Source organism: Geotrypetes seraphini, chromosome 1 (genome assembly GCF_902459505.1).
Source record: "Geotrypetes seraphini chromosome 1, aGeoSer1.1, whole genome shotgun sequence".
Lineage (NCBI taxonomy): Eukaryota > Metazoa > Chordata > Amphibia > Gymnophiona > Dermophiidae > Geotrypetes > Geotrypetes seraphini.
In genome coordinates this window covers 77,362,224-77,382,679 of record NC_047084.1, presented here as the reverse complement: position 1 = coordinate 77,382,679, position 20,456 = coordinate 77,362,224, and the positions used below count along the sequence as shown (strand labels likewise).

Below are 20,456 nucleotides of genomic sequence, written 5' to 3'. Positions count from 1 at the left end.
TAAGAACATAAGAACATAAGAAATGCCTCCGCTGGGTCAGACCTGAGGTCCATCGCGCCCAGCAGTCCGCTCACACGGCGGCCCATCAGGTCCAGGACCTGTGCAGTAATTTTTTATCTATACCCCTCTATCCCCTTTTCCAGCAGGAAATTGTCCAATCCTTTCTTAAACCCCAGTACCGTTCGCTGCCCTATAATGTCCTCTGGAAGCGCATTCCAGGTGTCCACCACACGTTGGGTAAAGAAGAACTTCCTAGCATTCGTTTTGAATCTGTCCCCTTTCAACTTTTCCGAATGCCCTCTTGTTTTTTTATGTTCTGAAAGTTTGAAGAATCTGTCCCTCTCTACTCTCTCTATGCCCTTCATGATCTTGTAAGTCTCTATCATATCCCCTCTAAGTCTTCTCTTCTCCAGGGAAAAGAGACCCAGTTTCTCCAATCTCTCAGCATATGAAAGGCTTTCCATCCCCTTTATCAGTCGTGTCGCTCTCCTCTGAACTCTCTCGAGTAACACCATATCCTTCTTAAGGTATGGTGACCAATACTGGACGCAGTATTCAAGATGCGGACGCACCATTGCCCGGTACAGCGGCAGGATAACTTCTTTCGTTCTTGTTGTAATACCCTTCTTGATTATCCCCAGCATTTTATTCGCTCTCTTGGCGGCCGCTGCGCACTGTGCCGTCGGCTTCATTGTCATGTCCACCATTACCCCCAAGTCCCTTTCTTGGGTACTCTCATTCAATAACATCCCTCCCATCGTATAAACTTGAAACTTGAAACTTGATCTATCATGTGGCTTTGTAATAGGTGATTATATCAGGAATCCAGGCTCAATCACAGCTTGCTTGTTTGACATTGCTGCTGAATATCCCTTCACCATCTGAAACTGAATATGGCCAAGAACGAGCCGCGTGTCTTTCTGTGAATAATATTCTCATTTTCTCTCTCTCCTCAGTTCATAATCTTGGGATATTTTTGACTGCTCTTTCTCCACAAAATAAGAGCTATCCTGAAAATAAGCCCTAGCATGATTTTTAAAGATGCTCCTAATATAAGCCCTACCACAAAAATAAGCCCTAGTTAAGATTGACCCAGAATGCCCCAACTCCATCCATGCCCAATTCGCCCCAAAAATCTGACTCATCAATTCAGTGACCCACCCCCACCCCGGTGAGTCCTGACATACCTCTGTTCCGAGGCCTTCAAAAACAGCAGCTGCGGCGGCGCTCTAAATGGGCTGCTTCATGGTCCCCCACTGGGGCCTTCCTTCTGCTCCATCACTGATAACATCATCAGTGATGCGGAAGAGGGAAGGCCACGAAGCAGCCCGTTCAGAGTGCTGCCACCGTTGCTGTTTTTAGAGGCTTCAGAGTGGAATTATGTCAGTCTCACGGTGGGAGGATCGTGGGGATCTGTTGCACAGGGTATGGGAGGGAGGGGAAGAAGGATGCTGGACGTAGGGGGGGAGAAAGGAAAGAGGAAGAATCGGGGTAGAGGAGAGGAAGAGAGAGATGATTGTTGTACATAAAAAAAAATGACATCCCCCAATAATGCATTTTTTGGACCCAAAATTAATATGACACCGCCTTATTTTTGGGAAAACATGGTATATCCAATAGACTAAAATTTGTCATTTATTTTTCTATTTCCCACTGTATCTCAGCTCTAATAACAATAATTATTAATTTAAAAGTAAAGTACTCAGACCCTTCAGCCAAACTGATGCCACTTAACTATGGCTGCCTCTGGGATTATCACAGCCTTTACTGTCCCATTGCCTCCCTGCTGTAACCACACAAATATTCAAATTAAATCAAAACAAAAAAGTAATAATAATGATAACTAAAATAGAGAATGACACGGTGGCGGTTTACCCGTGGCTACCGCCTTTAGCCGCGGGTAACCCGCCGGAACGGTGAAAGAAAAAAAGCAGTCGCTGCGGGGACGGGGACAAGGCCATTCACCGCCCCGTGGAGCGGTGAGTGGTCTTGTCTCCGCAGTGAGGTATCAAGGATCGCGCGGTCCCCGTAGCCACCGCCCGCCCGCCCGTAGCATTTAGCCAGCTCCCTCCCTCCACCTCACCTTAAATTTTGAGTTTTCCGGCTTCCTTTTTGCCGAGCCTCACGCGTTCAAAAATCCGTGCACGCGCGGCCGCGCGAGTCAATCAATCTTCTCCTCTGATGCAACCGGAAACAAGAAGTTGCAGGAGAGGAGAAGTTTGATTGACTCGCGCAGCCGCGCGTGCACGGATTTTTGAACGCGTGTGGCTCGGAAAAAAGGAAGCCGGAAAACTCGAAATTTAAGGTGAGGTGGAGGGAGGGAGCTGGCTAAATGCACAGCTTTTTGAACGCGTGCGGCTAGGGAAAAAGGAAGCCGGCAAACCCGGAACGAATATAAGGTGAGGTGGAGGGAGGGTGGGGGCTGCTGGACCATTCTTCATTACCTTGCCATACTAATTCTATTCTGTGTTAGGTGCCACGGACTCAGATTCGAGTCCTAGCGACGATGAGTTAAAGATTCCAAAAGAAGCCAACTTCTAAATCCAGTGGTTAGAGCTACACTACACTCCTTGTGACCCTGGGCAAGTCACTTAATCCCTATTGCTTCTGACACAATGGGCAGTTCCAAAGACCAAGACTGGCCAGTGTCAAAGACAGGATGCTGGGCTTGATAGACCCTTAGTCTCCTCTGTTTTTAGTGATCAACAAAGTTCTATGTTTCTATAATCACCCTAATTCTGTTATCATTGGACTAGATATTCAAAATGATTTAAATGGCCAGGACATAGAAACATAGAAACATAGAAAGATGATGGCAGAAAAGGGCTACAGCCATCAAGTCTGCCCACTCCATTTACCCACCCTATTAAGTCTGAGTGCTAATGACCTAGTTCCTTAACTCGACCTTCGTAGGGATCCCACGTGGATGTCCCATTTATTCTTAAAGTCAAGCACACTGGTGGCCTTGATCACCTGCACCGGAAGTTTGTTCCAATGATCTACCACCCTTTCTGTGAAGAAATACTTCCTGATGTCACCACTAAATTTCCCTCCTCTGAGTTTGAGCGGGTGCCCCCTTGTGACCGAGGGTCCCTTGGGAAAGAATATATCGTTTTCTACCTCTACACGACCCATGACGTACTTGAATGTCTCAATCATGTCACCCCTTTCCCTGCTCTCCTCTAGGGTATAGAGCTGCAGTTTGCCCAGTCTTTCTTCGTATGAGAGACCCTTGAGTCCGGCGACCATCCTAGTGGCCATCCGCTGGACCGACTCAGCTTGAAGCACATCTTTCCGGTAATGTGGCCTCCAGAATTGCACACAGTATTCCAGATGAAGTCTCACCATGGTTCTGTAGAGTGGCATTATGACTTAAGGTTTGCGGCTAACGAAGCTTCTATTGATACATCCCATCATTTGCCTTGCCTTGGATGAGGCCTTCTCTACTTGTTTGGCAGCCTTCATGTCTGCACTGATGATCACTCCCAAGTCCCATTCTTCTGAAGTCCTAGCTAGTGTTTTTCCATTCAAGGTGTATGTTCTGCGTGGATTTCTGCTACCGAGATGCATGACCTTACACTTCTTAGCGTTGAAGCCCAGCTGCCACATTGAGGACCAGTTTTCCAATGTGATCAGATCCTGGCTGTTAAAATCATCTGTCCAGGGCTAACCAGGCATTTTCAATCTTCATGTTCAGCCCAAATGGTGTCACACAATTCAGCAAAAATACCCAATGTTGTTCCTCATAATTTAAATATTGCTCATAGAAGGAACAACATTGGATATTTTTGCAAATGGAAGTTGGAGGGTTTATTCCCTTGAAACAGCCAATTGAGTGAAACATGAATTCATGCTGGGACACAAGATAGGCTGAATTTGTTTTGAATTTAAAAGGAAAAATGATCAATGAAGAATACTATAATGGCAAGAAAATATAATGATAAAACAGCAACTAATTTTGCCTATTTTTATATATTAAAAAAGTACTACATTTGAAATGTATATCACCCAGTCCATAAGGTGAATGTCCATATTGCTGTCTGTTGTTCTGCTGAGCACTGGCATTGAAACAGCAAAATGCATTTATTGCATACTTGTCCTCTGTCGGAAACATTATGGTGGTATATTAGTTGTGTTAATAAAAATTTATAAAAAAGCCCTGCCAGCTGAACATCTCTTTCTCTAGTTCAGCAGCAGGAACTTTGATTTATAAGAACGGAATAAGCTAAATATTAGAGTACTAAGGCTTATATGGATGCTGCGGGGACGGTGACGGGGCGGTGAATGGGATGGCAGTGGCGGTGACGGGGCGGTGAAAGGGATGGCGGTGACGGTGACGGGGCGGTGAATGGGATGGCAGTGGCGGTGACGGGGCGGTGCAGAGGATGGTGGGACGGGGTTGTGACGGGGACAGATTTTTTCCCTGTGCCATTCTCTAAACTAAAACAGACTTATCTTGTGTATTGTGCAGGAAGCATAGAATAAAAATCGTGTAAGTGCTAGTGCTTATAAGTGAATGCAGCTAAAAGCCATTTGAGTAAAATGGCCCCCCAACTCGAGTTTTGCACTCTTCCTCGGGAGGGGTCACTCCTCTTGGCATTTTCTGGACTAAACACACTACCAAATCCCTTATTCATACTTGTTGTAACTCCTACTTAAACTACTGCAATCTGCTGAGATTTCCTATAAAAAAACATTTCTCTCCTTTTCAGTCCATTCATAATTCAGCTGCATGTCTTGTGAGTGTAGCTACTATATCTAATACAAATTTCAAGTACTAGAATATAATCCCAATCCTGGACCCACTCTCATTTAAATGTGGAGTATATACTACCGATTGATGCAACTGGCAAAATTTTTTTTAATTTTTAATTTTTATATGTACCTTTAGAATCCAACCAGGCACAGCATACTTCTGGTTGTTTACATCTCCATCGGTCCAACTTTTATTGAATTCTTATATACGTGAATTTTTTAATCTTGTCATTCTTTCTGTTATGAGTGTAGCAACATTGGCCAAAACATTACTCCTCTTCTCAGATCTATTCATTGTCTCCCTATTCATTTCCACATGCCATTGAAAACTTCTCTTACTGACTTATAAATGTATTCTTCCTTCGTGTCCATACCAAACCAGTCCAAACAAATGAGTTGTCAGACTCCGTCCCCATGGATAACAGCAGGGAACCATCCGGTGTCATTCTTTCGTGTCTATCTCAACCTCAGCCCTTCTACACCAGCATTCTTCAATGCAAGGCTTGAGGGTCAGTGGCTGTGCCCATTCATACTTTGATTCTTATTTGAGCAAAGTATAAGATAATGAAGCCATTGTGACATCACTGATGTGATTGGCTCTTAGGCATTGGTGGAATGAGGCATTATGACATCACAATATCTGCTCTGGATACCAGAGATTGTCATTAATCAGTGCCTATTTCAACCTCAGCCCTTCTACACCAGCATTCCTCAAAGAAAGGCTTGAGGGTCAGTGGTTATGCCCATTCATACTCTGATTCTTCACTCTCTCCTTAAAAGAATGACATGGGGGATGGTTTTCCATGGTTACCCGTGGGGGATGGTAACAAATTCTGTCACCATGTCATTCTCTAGTGGTCTGTTAGCAGACGGAGATAGAGAAAAAAAAACAAGTCCCAAGTAAATTACCCCTAAAGGGTATCGTGCAGCCATAAAATGTTCAGTATTTTTCTGTCTCCAAGCAGATAATAGCAGATCTTGCAGCTTCTCTGTGGTACTTCTATGTCAGTTCCTGACCCAATTTGTCTGGATGTTGAGCAGGGAGTTGTTGCTAGCAAGCTTGGCTACATTTACTTTCCGAGTCTGAATGACACTTAGTGGACCTGAGTTGCTCATTTCCCAGCCTGGGTGACTTATTTATTTATTTATTTATTCATTCAGTTTTCTATACTGTTCTCCAAAGAGAGCCCAGAACAGTTTACATGAATTTATTCAGGTACTCTAGCATTTTTCCCTGTCCATCCCAGTGGGCTCACAATCTATCTAATGTACCTGGGGCAATGGGGGGATTATGTGACTTGCTCAGGGTCACAAGGAGCAGTGTAGGTTTGAAACCATAACCTCAGGGTGCTGAGGCTGTAGCTTTAACCACTTCACCACTCTAGAAATCAAAATGTAGTATACATGAGCCAAATAAAAGACAGTCAAGTCACTGTGACATCGCTGATGAGGTTGGTTCTTAGGCATTGGTGGAATGAGGCATTACGATATCACAATAGAAGATCTGGTTATCAGAGGCTGAAGCTTTATTTATTCCATTTTCTATACTATTTTCCCAGTGGTGCCAGGATCCTCCCCCTCCCCCACTTCCAGCATCACTCAAAGATTTCTGTAATTGTTACCACCGTGAAGAATAATTGCATGAAGTGAGGCTTGATTGTTTCTTCACTTTGGTCAGTATGCTGCTTTCCAGAACCCTTTTCTGTTAGCAAGTATGGAAGTATTTCCCTCTTCTTTAAGTGGGATATTTTTTGAGATAATTAGCCATTTTTTTATACATCTTCAGCATTTCCTGCAGTCTGAAGTCTGTTGCATTCCAAGTTCTTTCTTTGTTCAGTTCCCAGCCTCTTTCAAATGGAGGGGAGTTCTCCCTCACCCAGTCCATCTCTAGTGATGCTTGTAATGTTTTAGTCTATGGTGGGAATAGCTTTTTATGCCAACATTTTAATTTGTGTCTTAAGCACTTTCCACCTCACAATTTGGTGGTCTCTCTGTCTCTGATCATTGGCGATATTAATCTCCACCTAGATGACAACACCAGCAAGGATGCAACCGAATTCAACAATTTCCTCACTTCTCTAGGTTTCCCCTCTCCTGTGTACTCCCCAACCCACGAAAAGGGGCACACACTAGACATCATCAGCTTCCTCGACCTGACTGAACACAAAACTTCTGCCGAAGATGCTCGTTGGGAACATGTCCCTTGGTCCGATCACTTTTTAGTTTTTTTCTGCCTCCCCATTTTCATGTCCCACCTTGGATCTCCACCCCGTGCCACAAATCCTATCACATTCCACAAAAAAAATCACGTGCGAACTATTCTTGACCCAATTTCTCAACCAACTTCCCTCCTGTCCTAAGCCTGCTGACCTAGAATCCAACTGGCGCAACTGCGTAAACCTCTCCGAGATTACCTATTGTACTCTTGCCCCTTTATCTACTAAATCTATCTCCTACTCCCGTAAGGCCCCTTGGTATCTTCCATACCAAAGAGAATTGAAGCAGAAATGTCGAGCACTGGAGCGCAAATGGAAAAAATCTAAATCCCCTTCAGACAGACAATCCTGGAGGGACAATATCAAGTTTTATAACTCAGTACTAAAAAAAAGCAAGGAAGAACTTCTATGGTGATAAAATTTCCAGATCCAACAACCAGAGTAGCACACTGTTTAACATTTGGCGCACCTTTACTTCTAAAAAAGACTCCACCATTCCCCCCCTCCTCCCCATCAGCAGACGACCTAGCAAAATTCTTCAACGAAAAGATCACTACCATAAGGAGCTCCTTCCCTCCAGCAGTCTCTTACAATTCTCTGGCCCCCAACGACTCTATCCCTATCCCAGCAGACAGATCCTGGACTACTTTCAAACTCGTATCCGAACCCCAGATCTCTAAACTCTGCCTCAAACTGAAATCCTACAAATGTGCCCTGGATCCATTCCCTTCCTACCTGTACGAGAATATTCCCATGCAGGCCATCTCATCCCTCACCAGACTTATAAACTCTGCTTTATTATCGGGCCTATTCTCCACAGAAATGGGACATATTGCCTTGTCCCCATTACTGAAAAAAGCTGATCTTGACCATTCCTCTCCTTCTAACTACCGTCCCATAGCAAACATCCCACTCCTGACTAAAATGCTAGAGACCATTATTTCCATCCAGCTCTCATCCTACCTAGAGAGATTCTCCATTCTATTACCTTACCAATACGGCTTCAGACCCAACTTCAGCACTGAATCCCTACTGGTGTCATTAATTTCAAAGGTGCAACAATTACACTCTCGTAATAAGTTTGCCATCCTATTACAATTCAGTCTCTCTGCAGCTTTTGATGTTGTCCACCATGATATTCTAATTTATCAACTTTCCGAGATAGGTATCGACTCCACAGTCTTAGAGTGGTTCTCGAACTTCTTACGTTCCCGCTCCTACACTGTCAACACAAATGGCACCACGTCCGATCCTTGGAAACTGACTTGCGGAGTCCCGCAGGGATCATCCCTATCCCCTATTTTCTTCAATATCTACATGTCTTCCCTGAAACTCTTCCATCTATCTTCCCTTGAAACAATCTATACATATGCTGACCTCATCCTTGTCCTTCTCGAGACAGACTCGAACCTTACCAACCTCTCTGAGAACATAACAGCCTGCATAACGAAACTCCAATCCTGGTCCCTCTCAGTTCAAATGAAACTGAACGAGTCCAAAACGAAACTTCTCTGGCTCGGTCCAAAACTAGAACAGCTGCCCACCCTCTTCACACTGCAGCTTGAGTTCTCAAGCAAAGTTCTAGGCATCATCATCGACTCCTCTGTTTCCTTCAGCAACCACCTCAACTCCCTGGTAAAATTATGCTTTTTCAGCCTCCACATGCTGAGGAAAGTGAGATCCTGCTTCTGCCAACAACATTTTACTGTCCTGTTCAATCCATCATCCTTTCCAGACTAGACTATTGTAATTCCATCTACCTAGGACTAACTAAAAAAAAGTCTTCAAAGACTTCAAGTAATTCAGAACACTGCGGTCAAGTTGATCTTCGCAAAACGCAAATTTGACCATGTTTCCCCACTTTTGTCCAAACTCCCCTGGCTCCCAATAATTTCCAGAGTTCATTTTAAATGCGCCTGCCTAGCTTTAAAATCCTTCACAGCATCCTCCCTCCCCTAATCCCACTATCTTGGAACTCCTCGAGTCCTGACAACACCAGGCCCACCCAAAAACTTAAACTATCCTTCCCCTCACTAAAAGGTATCCTCTATGTGGAAAAATTGGGAAAATCTCTCTTCAGAATCACAGGGCTTTGGAATAACCTCACTACCCCACTACGGAATCAGGTCTCCTTCCAACTATTCCGTAAGCACCTGAAAACTAGGCTTTTCACAAAAATGTAATACTCGCCTCCCCCTTATACTCAACCACCAAACCCAACATGTTATACCTTCCTTTATTAAACTCTTGTAAACCGTGCCGAGCTCTATAATCGTGGCGAGGATGCAGTATATAAACTTAAGGTTTAGTTTAGTTTAGTTTCCTCAGACAGATTGTGCAGTTTCTATCGTTATCAATCTCTCTCCTAGTTTAAAAAAAAAAAGAAGCAGGGTTCTATATTAAGAATTTCACTGCCCTATTATTATTAGTCACTATTAAAATGTCACTTACACCTAAGTGAATTTCCTATTGAGCATACTTCCAATTAAATTTCCTAATTCTTTTAATAAGCAAGTTAATAAAATTGTACTTAATTATCTTTGGAATAATAAACATCCATGAATAGATTCCAAAATGCTAAAACTCCCAAAAGAATTAAGAGGAGCAAATTCTCCCAGTTTTATTAATTATCATAAATCATAACTCATTTATATTGAGTCACGGTTCCCAATGGTTTACCATATTCACGAAACAAACTCAACGGCAGTCCCAGCCTGGCTAAGTCTAGAGTCCAATATGATTATTCCCTTTCCTATACAGTAATTGAAGCAACTATACAAGCTTTCAACAACATGAAATTCTATTATAAAAAAACAAACAAACCCAAATTAAAGCTATTATATCAAATCTTCTAGTATGGCTTAACTCTGCTTTCTAACAAAACACTGCTGGGGAGACACAAACAAGAAACGAATGTTGTCTTGCAGTACGAGCACATATACGTGCATCACATCAAATACGCACAATATATGCATGTCGCATCACTGATCGCGTCTGAACATAATACATGCACCCGCAGTTCAAACGTGCACAACATGCGCACATCTCACGCTGAGCGTGGCTGAACGTAATAAAAGCATCACGCCCAATTCACCCGCAGTATAGTGACTGTTCGAAACGAGTGACATCTTGCAATACAAGTACGTACAGTACTGTATTTTCTATTAAACTTTTTGGGATGTGGAATGAATCGTCCATGTTTCCATTATTTCCTATGGGGAAATTTGCTTTGATATACGAGCGCTTTGGATTACGAGCATTCTTCTGGAATGAATTATGCTCGCAAACCAAGGTACCACTGTACTTAGATTAAAAAAACTTGAACTTATACATAAACATATACTTAGAACTTATACAGTAATACCTTGGTTTATGAGTGCACCGGTTTGCGAGTGTTTTGCAAGACGAGCAAAACATTTGCAAACTTGGTGCCTCGTAAACCGAGCTTGCCTCGCTTTACGAGCCCCCCCCGCGATCCTACATACCCCCCCCCCGAGCACGGCAATGACATCCCTTACCCCGACTGGGCACCAGTGCCGGTGCCCGAAGATCCTCCCTCTTCTGGCGCGGCCTGGGCTGGGCGGTGCGTCGGAGATCCTCCCTCTTCTGGGCTGGGCCAGGCTGGACTGGCTTTGAGCATTTGCGCATGCTCAAAGCCTTCTGGTCTCGCTGTCTCCGAGATTCTCAGATTCAGTGGGGGGGGAGGAGGTGGAACCAATCAAAGCGAGTTTCCCTTACTTCCTATGGGGAAACTTGCTTTGATATACGAGCAATTTGGTTTACGAGCATGCTTCTGGAACGAATTATGCTCGTAAACCAAGGTTCCACTGTACTTAGATTTAAAAAACTTGAACTTATACATAAACATATAATAATAATAATAATAATAACAGCTTATGTACCGCAATACCGTGAAGTTCTATGCGGTTTACAAAAGATTAAGCAAAGGTACAAATTGACTGACTTCAAGATAAAAAATAAAATGGGAGAAAACCTTTAGAAAATATTTATTTCTCTACTTTGCAGCTTTAAGGTCATTAGATATGATTAGCCTGAGATCTTTGTCCTGTTGATTGTACATTCTCCAGCCCCTCAGGTATTTGGCGTTCAGCCCTTTGCCTCTGCACTAAATATTAGCGGTTAATTCTGTTAACCGTGTCTCAGGCTTTTTGAAATCTATTTTCGTTTCTTCCGTTCTTTGGCATGTCAACTCCTTTGAAGATCTTGTTATGTAAAAGACATACTATATCTATCCTTATATCTTTCCTTTAATTTCATGCTGTGTTAACATTGCAGCATTATGCGATAATTTGTGCAGTTGCTTAATTACAATCATTTGCAAGTGAGTGGAATTTTAAGCTGCGGGCTGATACATAGAAATATAGGCCATATTGTTTTATCTGCCTTAATTTTTTTTTTTCTTAGAACATTGCACAAACAATATGATAAATGAAACCATCAAACTCGTACAACATTTTTGAAGGATGAACCCCTCCATATTAAAAATACCCAATAATGTGCATCGAAGGTCTCTCTCAAATGCTCCCTTGGAGAATCATCATCCCTCGATAATTGAAAACTTCTATGCAATGATGTCGTAATATATTTTTTGTATACCTAACCCCCTTATTATAGACTTCTATGCAACCTTCAATGTCGCCATCTAACACCCTGTTCCATCATAAGTAATCCTTTAACTCACCATTCACTCTCCCCTTCACCCATCTTAAAGTCTTGATCTCTTCCCCCTATCCCCCTAGTTTCTCCCTCTTCTTGCATATAAAAAACCTCCAATGGCATACTTAGTACTTGCCATAATTTGACATACTGCTGTTTCTCAATGTTACTTATTTTACAATTTTACATCTCAAATTTTGTAGTTTCCTGCATTTTGTGATACAATTGATGGTATAGAGCTGTCTTTTCTATCACCCAGTATTGTTATATTAGCTTTCGAACCAGTAAGAGAACAGTATACAAAAAAATTCTGTTGTCTGATCCCTCAAAAGTAATAATCTATAATCCCAGGATATTTTCTTCTGTACTACCTTTTCTATGGTTGGTAACACTTTCTGCTATATGATGAGGAAAGGGCATTCCAAAAAAGAATGAATTAAGATTCCCAAGGAGGAGTCAACATTTAATGCACTGCCCCCCCTCCCCTCCAACATATACACGGACCCATAAGTGCACCTTTGTCTCTAGTGAGGTGAGATCAGTGGATTATACAGAATTGTTTCCTTTAACTCAGTGGAGCTAACCATTGAATTTATATTGATGAAGAGCTCCATAAATTGAGGACTTGTATATTCTGTCCCTAAATTATTATTCCAAAGATATACATTCTTTTCCAATGGCTGAATAGATATTGTGGATTTCAGTAGCTGATACCATGTTTACAGCTTATTATACATTACGGGTATTGTAGGGATTTGTGCATCCAGAGTTCCCTGTTCACAATAGTGCCCGACTTGGAGATAAGCCCAGAAATGTGTTTGACATATCCCCTTTAGCTTGAACTTGAACAAAGGGAGGAAAGTTCTTTCCTTTACCTCTAACAAATGATACAATGCACTATATCCCCTATTCTTCCACAACTGAAACCCTGACTGCTCCATACCAGGTAAGAATTTCACATTGCCCTCCATCTGTTAAAAAGGAGAGGTTCTGGAATCTTCTGATTTCTTTCTCCATCACCTCCAGGCTATGCGAGGAGAGGTAAAGAATTGGACTTTAGATGTTACCAACATCCATTTGCTACATTTCCTATGTATCATGTTCATTAAGGAAAATGGGTAACACCAGCCTATAATCCATCCCTGGGGGATGAACCTAAAATGACCCATGAGTCCCTCATAAATGTGTCTTATTCTGTTATGTCCCATCTGGATTCCATACGCTGGATTCCATAGGTGTTCAGCCCAACTGCAGTCCGGGTTTTGCAGAAACCCACATCTTTTCTGAACATATGCTCCACCCCCTTAGCCTGAGCTCCACCCTCTTAGCCCTTAGTAAACAATCTCAGATTCAATTTCACAGAGGTTTCCTCCATATTTCAATCTGCCCAGAGCTTCACAGGTTTCTGAATTTCCATGTTATGCAACAGCATTTCTAGTTTGCAGCTCTGCTCCTTGGGCCTCGCAACAGCTCCTGCACTTTTGTCAAAGTGATTGTAATTGGGGTGGCTTTTCACCAGCAGGGGATCCAAGTCCACCCATCCTGGAACAGTGGGTGATTTGGGCTCTGTTTCAGGTGTACAAAGGTATGGTGGGGATGGTAGTGTCTCTTTTGCAGGTGTTGGCAAGTTCAGGAAGAGACGCTTGGAGTCCTCCCAGTTCCTGAAGTTTCTGGGGCTTCTCATCTCCAGTCAGGGTCATGTGTTTCTTCTCAGAGAAAATGGACAGAACCTTCATCAACAGATCAGAATTTTCTTGGACTGTCCAGCTCTGGTTTTATCTGCAGGTTCTGGAGTCTCAGGCAGCCTCATTGGAGACGATCTCCTGGGCAAAAGCGCCCATGTGCCCTTGACAGGAGTCCCTCCTATTTATTTATTAATTCAGTTTTCTATACTGTTCTCCCAGGGGAGCTCAGAATGGTTTACATGAATTTATTCAGGTACTCAAACATGTTTCGCTTTCTGTCCCGGTAGGCTCACAATCTATCTAATGTACCTGGGGCAATGGGAAGATTAAGTGACCTGCCTAGGGTCACAAGGAGCAGCATGCTCAGGGTGCTGAGGCTGTAGCTTTAACCACTGTGTCACTCCCCTATCTTGGTAATCTCCACTGAGTTTCCCCCTTCAGATGCCTCTCCCCTGAACAGAGTCAGCTAGCCACAATTTGAGCTGGTGGCTTCAGGGAGTGGCTCTTGACCAGGGCTGGCTTCTTCGGATTTCTGAGTGGATGACTCATAGGACGGATGCCTTCCTGTTGGGTTGCGGGCTCACTGCAGCTTCGGGAAATTCGCCTGGTGCTACTCACTGTCCAGCCCCTTCAGAAAGACCAGTGGTGCAAGTTCTTTGACACCATGGCGGTGGTGTATGTACATCACAAGGGAGCTCTAGTGCGCTCTCTCTATTGGGCCAGAAAGATTGGTGGCATTCCACTGGGTGGAAGTGCATCTTCTGTCTTTCTCGGCGGCCCATAGGGTTGGAGTTGTCAATGTGCCAGCAGTCTTCCTTAGCCGACAGTTCCTGGTCTCAGGAGCATGGTCCCTCTCGCAGGAGGTGTTCCATCTGATCTTAGAAAGAGCTGGGGTTTGCGCCAGAAAGTCTTATTAACTTTGGCAGAGAACTTGACATAATGTGGATGTCTAAATACTGGCTTTCAGGGATACGAAACACAAATAGAGCTTCTAAAATAAGCAACATATATACCTTGAATTACCAATTTATATTAAGTGTTTTAATTTGGTTGAATCTACTTGCTGCTGCTGTAGTGCTTTTTTGTAATTTTTAATCCCAGCGTCATTCTGCTTTAGATCCAGCCACATTTTCTATGGATATAATGGAGTTGGTAGGTCATGTATTCAGCTTCATACTTTAAGTATAAATTTTTGGAAATCTACCAACAGGTAATTCATACAGATACCAATTGCTGGTTTTCATATAAATTCTTTTGAAAATTGGCCCCATAGAAGCAGAATATGAGGCATATATGGTTTATTCAATCTTCTGAATATATTTCCTATTACAGTGTCAGGATTCTAATCTATTTCTGGCCCTGCCTTCTTTTCTTTGCATACTAGGGATCCCTTTGTAGGTTTCCCTTAATTTCATAAATTACTTTTTTTTTTTTCCTGTCTCCACTTTTTCAGCTGGAGAAAGAGCCTGAATAGGCCTCTATGACAAGGACAACAATCAAAATACATGAGTCATGAGAAGATGTCGATTTCTCAGCAGTGGACATTTCAAAATTCACTTGATTAGTTAACAGCACAGTGTGAACTTGTAGACTCGACACTGACAGTGTTTTGGCAATTCTGCCTTTGTCAAGAGTCTCCAAATGCAGATCTATGTTCATGTAGAGTGCTATGACAAACTGCAATTGTCAGTGTTGAAGGAACCATAGACTGCAGGTGAAAATCCACAATAAAAATCCTTTGGTGATTAAGGCAAATCTCAGTCGATTGCTGAGCGATCGACATCTTCTCTTCATGACTCTTGTATTTGGATTGTCCACCTTTAACACCATGGCCCTTGCATATATCCTCACCCTTTTGAAAATATCTTTACTTTCTTTGGATTAAAGTAATTTTCAATAAAGTTGACACAAGTCCAAATTGTACTTTTTCTCTAACTTTAGACCCACTAAGTGAATTTATTGAACTAGTGGCGCCTATGCATTCATTTTTAAAATATAATTTGAAAGTCCATGCTTTTCTTTCAAAAATGTCAGATGATAATTTATAATATGCTAGGACTGCCACAGAGTCCTTGAGTAGAATATGTTGAATTGAGGAATATTTATTGCATTGGGCCCCAAACCTATCTTGAGGACTCTAGCTAATTAGGTTTCCCAAGGCTCCATTCTATCACCAATGCTGTTTATCCTTTTTCTGGCAAAACTAAAAAGAAACCAACAGAACTGCAGTAAAATTGCAACACGAAACAAAAAAAGAACTGCAGGAAATATACAAGGTACAGGAATTTTATTCAAATTAATAAAAACAATAAAAAGTTGGTGTCCAAAAATTAGTCCTTGATATTAAATAGTCCGGCCCTGACACGGCCAATGTTTCGAAAAACACTTCTTCCTCAGGGGTCCTGTAAAGCGTTACTATTTTTGCTTAAGGCGACGAGATAAAACTTCACCTAATTGAAACGCAAAACTAATCGGCTATTCATGATATTAATTGAAAATTGGATTTAATCAGTAATTGGCTCTCCAAAAATTTAAGTCCTTTTACTAAGGTGTGGTAGCCATTTTGCTAACGCGCCTACAGGATATAATGGACGCGTTAGCACACCTTAACATTTACACGCGCTAAAACGGCTGCCATACCTTAGTAAAAGGACCCCTTAATGTCCTTAAATATCAAGAAATCAAAAGTTCTTCTATTCCCATCAAGGGAAAATGAAACCCTAATTGCCCTTATCTGCATTAAGTCAACTTCCATTCATTGCGAATCCACTATCAAATGTGTGGGTGTGGTTCTTGACGAAAAACTATCATTCCACAATCAGGTGAGTTCAGTAGTACAGAAATGCTTTATCAAACTCAGAATGGTGCATTCCCTTTCATCATTTCTGGACTTTAAATCTCTTAATATAGAGCCTAGGGCCAATCAAGCCATAGGCTTAGTGGGGATGGGCGGACCTGATAAGCCTAAGGCCTGATTGGTCCAAGCTCCTAGAGCCTGGGCCAATCAGGCCTTAGGCTTAGTGGGGATGGGCCTGGAAGGGGCGGGCCTGCCTCATTTCGACGAGACAGGCCTGCCGGCTGGACGGCAGTAAGACCCGTCCAGTCGGCCAACAGAGGTTAGTTGGGGGGGGAGGTTAGTGCGGGGGAGGAGGGCATTAGCGTGGGGGGCAGCCTCTTGCCGGCGATCGGGAATGTCGGGGGGAGGGAGGGGCGGCAATTGGACAGGTGGCCGCGGCTGCTATACTTATTGCGGCAGGGAGATCCCTTGCCGCGATAAGTATAGCGGCCGGGTCTACTTACAGTGTAGGCCAGCATTTTGCTGGCCTACATTGTAAGCATCTCTTCCTCTACTAGGGAGATGCATAGGGCCACCTAGGTTCACCTGTGGCCCTTAGGTGAGCTTAGGCGGTCTTGCGGGCCTCCCTAGGCTCCCGGAGGTGCCTTCAATATAGGTGGCCTGCCTGGGGAGCATTTTTTAAAAAAACGTGCATCCCGATTGGCTGATTAGACAGCTGTAGGATGCCTACAGCTGCCTAAAATCGGGACGCACTTTACAGAATCAGGGCCAGAATGTGTAAAGAATGCGAGGATATATATATATATATTTTTTTTTTTATAATTCAAATAATTTTTATTTTGAAAAACTTATTAAAACATTCAGACTGAAGAATATACATTTCAAAATGTTTCTATGCCACATTCATAAACATAAGCTAGGGATACATATGTATCTTACACATAAAAAAGAAAACAAAAAAATAATAAATAACCTTCCCCCTACCCCCCTCCGCAGAGAGTGCAATATCAGTCATACACCTATTTATCACATTCATATCACTCATACAGAGTCGTAACCTTTAACCTCTTATTGTTTTCCACATACTTTTTAATAGGCAACCATATTTTGTCAAATTTCACTTTTTTGCCTTTCTTCTCCATAATAACAGCTTCATATTTCCCAATCATACATATAGAGTTCCACCAAAAAGGATATCTAATTAATCAAAAATTTAGAGAAGAGAAAGGTTTTCAATAACTTCCTAAAATGTTCATATGAAATAGGTCTAACTAACAGTGGTCGGAAATCTTTATCATAATACACCACCTGATAAGCAAGAGTGTGTTCGTGATATTTCTTACTTTTACAGCCCTTGATTGAAGGAAACGTAAATAGAGCATGTGATTGTCTAATATTCTTCTGTGACACTATATCAAACCTGTCGTCAAGGTATTGTGGGGCAAGTCCAAACATCCCAACTTAAAGATTACCCAAGCCTCCACCGGAAGCCAATGCGGCTCACGGTAGCAAGGTGTCACATAATCAAACTTCCTCAGGCCATAAATCAATCTTACTGCCGTATTCTGCACTAAGGTTAGTCTAGCCATATTTTCTTGGTGCTTTTCAGATGGACTATATTACAATATCCAATAGGCCCAAAAGTAGTGACTGAACAAGGATTTTAAAAGCAGCAACCTCAAAATAGGGTCTAACGGTGCGTAGTTTCCATAAAGTATAATAGCCTTTCTGGACCACTGTGTCAATCTGATTCTTCATAGTCAGGCATTGATCGAGAATGACTCCCAGTATTTTAATTGTTGGACTTAGTGTGTATAATACTGAATTAATCTTGATTATTGGTTCAAGAGGGATCTTTTGAGACAAAACGAAAAAAAATTAGTTGTGTCCTGGTTTAATTTTAGTTTAAATTCCTGAATCCAGGATTCCATCAGAAGCAATTCTCACTTGATAAGTTGGATGCTGTTGGTTAAAGCTCCACAGCATGGGATGACTATTGTGATATCATCCGCATAGCTGAAGAGCTGATTACTCAATGAGTGGCCCAGTGAAGAAAGATACACATTAAAACATGTAGGAGAGAGTGGGGAGCCCTGTGGGACTCCACAGGGGTTTTTCCAAATAATAGAATATGAGTCCTTAAATCTAACCTGATAATGTCTTGATTGATTTATGCATTTCCATTTCCCATGGATTTTTTTTTCTTGCCTCCCTCCATGTGTAGACTATAGTTAGTAATATGTATTTCATTTTTTGTACTTTTGGTCAATAGACTTTTACAATATATGTATATTTCAGTATTTCTTTACACAGTGTGTGCTTCGGATTATTGAAAAAATATATTAAAAAAAAATTTTGGGAAATGCTGTTGTAGACAACAAAAATGTTGTTTCCTTTGATCTGTCAACCTGTGATGTTGAAGACAATGGACTAAACTACTATATTTAATATATTTCTACATGTAAAGCTTTTATTTTGAGGAAGGTTGTTGCTGTTTGTGTATTCTTAATGCAAGCAGAGTAGTCTGTTAGATGCCTTGCTGCCCTGTGAGAACATTTTCCCTTTAGGGACGTGCTGGGTGATGTAAGTGCCCTTTTTCTGAAATTAAAGACAATTTCTCTGTCGCTTGTGTTACTTTGCTCATCTGTTGCATTGACAGTGTATTTTTCTTTCTTTGTCTTTGATGCTGTTCACTGGGAATCTGTGTGCCTGTCAAAATGTCATAGTTGGTATAAATTAATTTCCAAATTTGTGAATAAGAAACCCAAAAACGCGCTTAGAGACATTTGGAGCATCGAGATTAAGCAATATATTTCTGCATCTCAATGGCCACGCATTTGGTCTTGGAGAATAAAGTGTACAGCATCAGCATCTATGAGACAAACTTGGTTTTTTCTGTTACATCATTCTTATTGGACCCCAGTTAAATTGAATAAGTTAGATAATTCTAGGTCTAATAGATGCTGGCATTTACTGTTTTGTTGTCCTATGATTCTGAGCTTTTGGAAGTCGATTTGGGGACATATTAATAATATTTTAGATTCTGAAATTCCTTTAAATTAAGAAGTGATTTGTGGGACTATATTGTATGTTAAAGATCCCTTAGATAAATATAGGAGGCGATTGTTTTTAATTATGACAGATACAGCTATACAACTGATTATGCGAAACTGGAAAAATTGGGACCATCTAAATTTCACATTTTGGTGGGCAAATTTATGTTTAATTTATAAATATGAGAAAATGAATGCTGATTTGTCAGGGAATATAAAGATTTTTAAATTAATATGGGGCCCATTGATGTCGTTTGTAGAATTATTATAGTTTTGAATTTGTTGATATATCAAATGCACATCCAGGGGGAGGGGTGTGTGGATTTTTCATTGAATTTAATTTTTGAATTTTTTTTTGATTGATGGGGTGGGTTGGATTGGTTTGGGTTTTAAATAATTAAATATTTATATAGGTGCTTACTATTTCCTTATAAAAATAAAAAATATGCTATTTGCACTTTCTGAAGGATATGAATATATTTCATTAATAACTATAGAATAATTTTTGATGGGAAAAATGTGTTGATATATTTATATATTGTAAGGATTTTAAGTGATGTATAAAGTGTAAAATGAATTTTTCTTGTATTCACTTAATTAAAGTGTTAAAAATTAATAAAGATATATTTTTAAAAAAAAATGTCAGTTTTAATCCATCTTTCCATTTATTGCCTTTTCCCCCCATTTCTAATCTTGCATTTCATTTTCTCCTGTATTCTTGTCTTTTAGCTTTCCTGGGACACTTTAATTCTAGCTGTCCCCTTCCTCACTCTCTTTCCTCTTCCCCTCCTTGCCTTTCCATCACTACTTTCCCTTTCCCCCCCCCCTCAATTTTCTTATCTCCCTGATTCCCTCCTAAAAGCTGTAAGATTTGCACAGCTTTTTCCTCTGCCTGTTGATGTTATGCTGAATTGTCAGATTCCCTTATATAGAGACTGGTTATGGCTGTGAACTGCAGTAGCAAAACAGGAAATACGTTAGCTCCTATAGCTGTGCAGATTGTATTTTCTATTTAGTTCATGCTGTTAATTGTGACCATAGTTCATTCTTCCAGCAGCAAGAACAGATGAATTAAATGTAGCAGATAAGTTTTTTTTGGTAGCTAATCATTGAATGTATTGCAATGCGTATAACTTTGTTTTGTATGAAAGATGACAATTATGGTTCTGAGATGTCTGTAGAAGGTTCAGTCTGTCATCTAAATATAGAGCAACCTTGGTTTCTTGTATAATCCCATTTTATTCTGCAGAATAGCACGCGCTAAATTGCCACC

General features: G+C 41.4%; 1 protein-coding gene across 4 annotated transcripts in view; it reads left to right on the top strand.

Moving 5' to 3' along the window:
- Positions 1 to 20,456, top strand: part of NEDD4L (NEDD4 like E3 ubiquitin protein ligase) — a 656,466-nt gene that overhangs the window by 267,199 nt on the left and 368,811 nt on the right. The window lies entirely within an intron of this gene.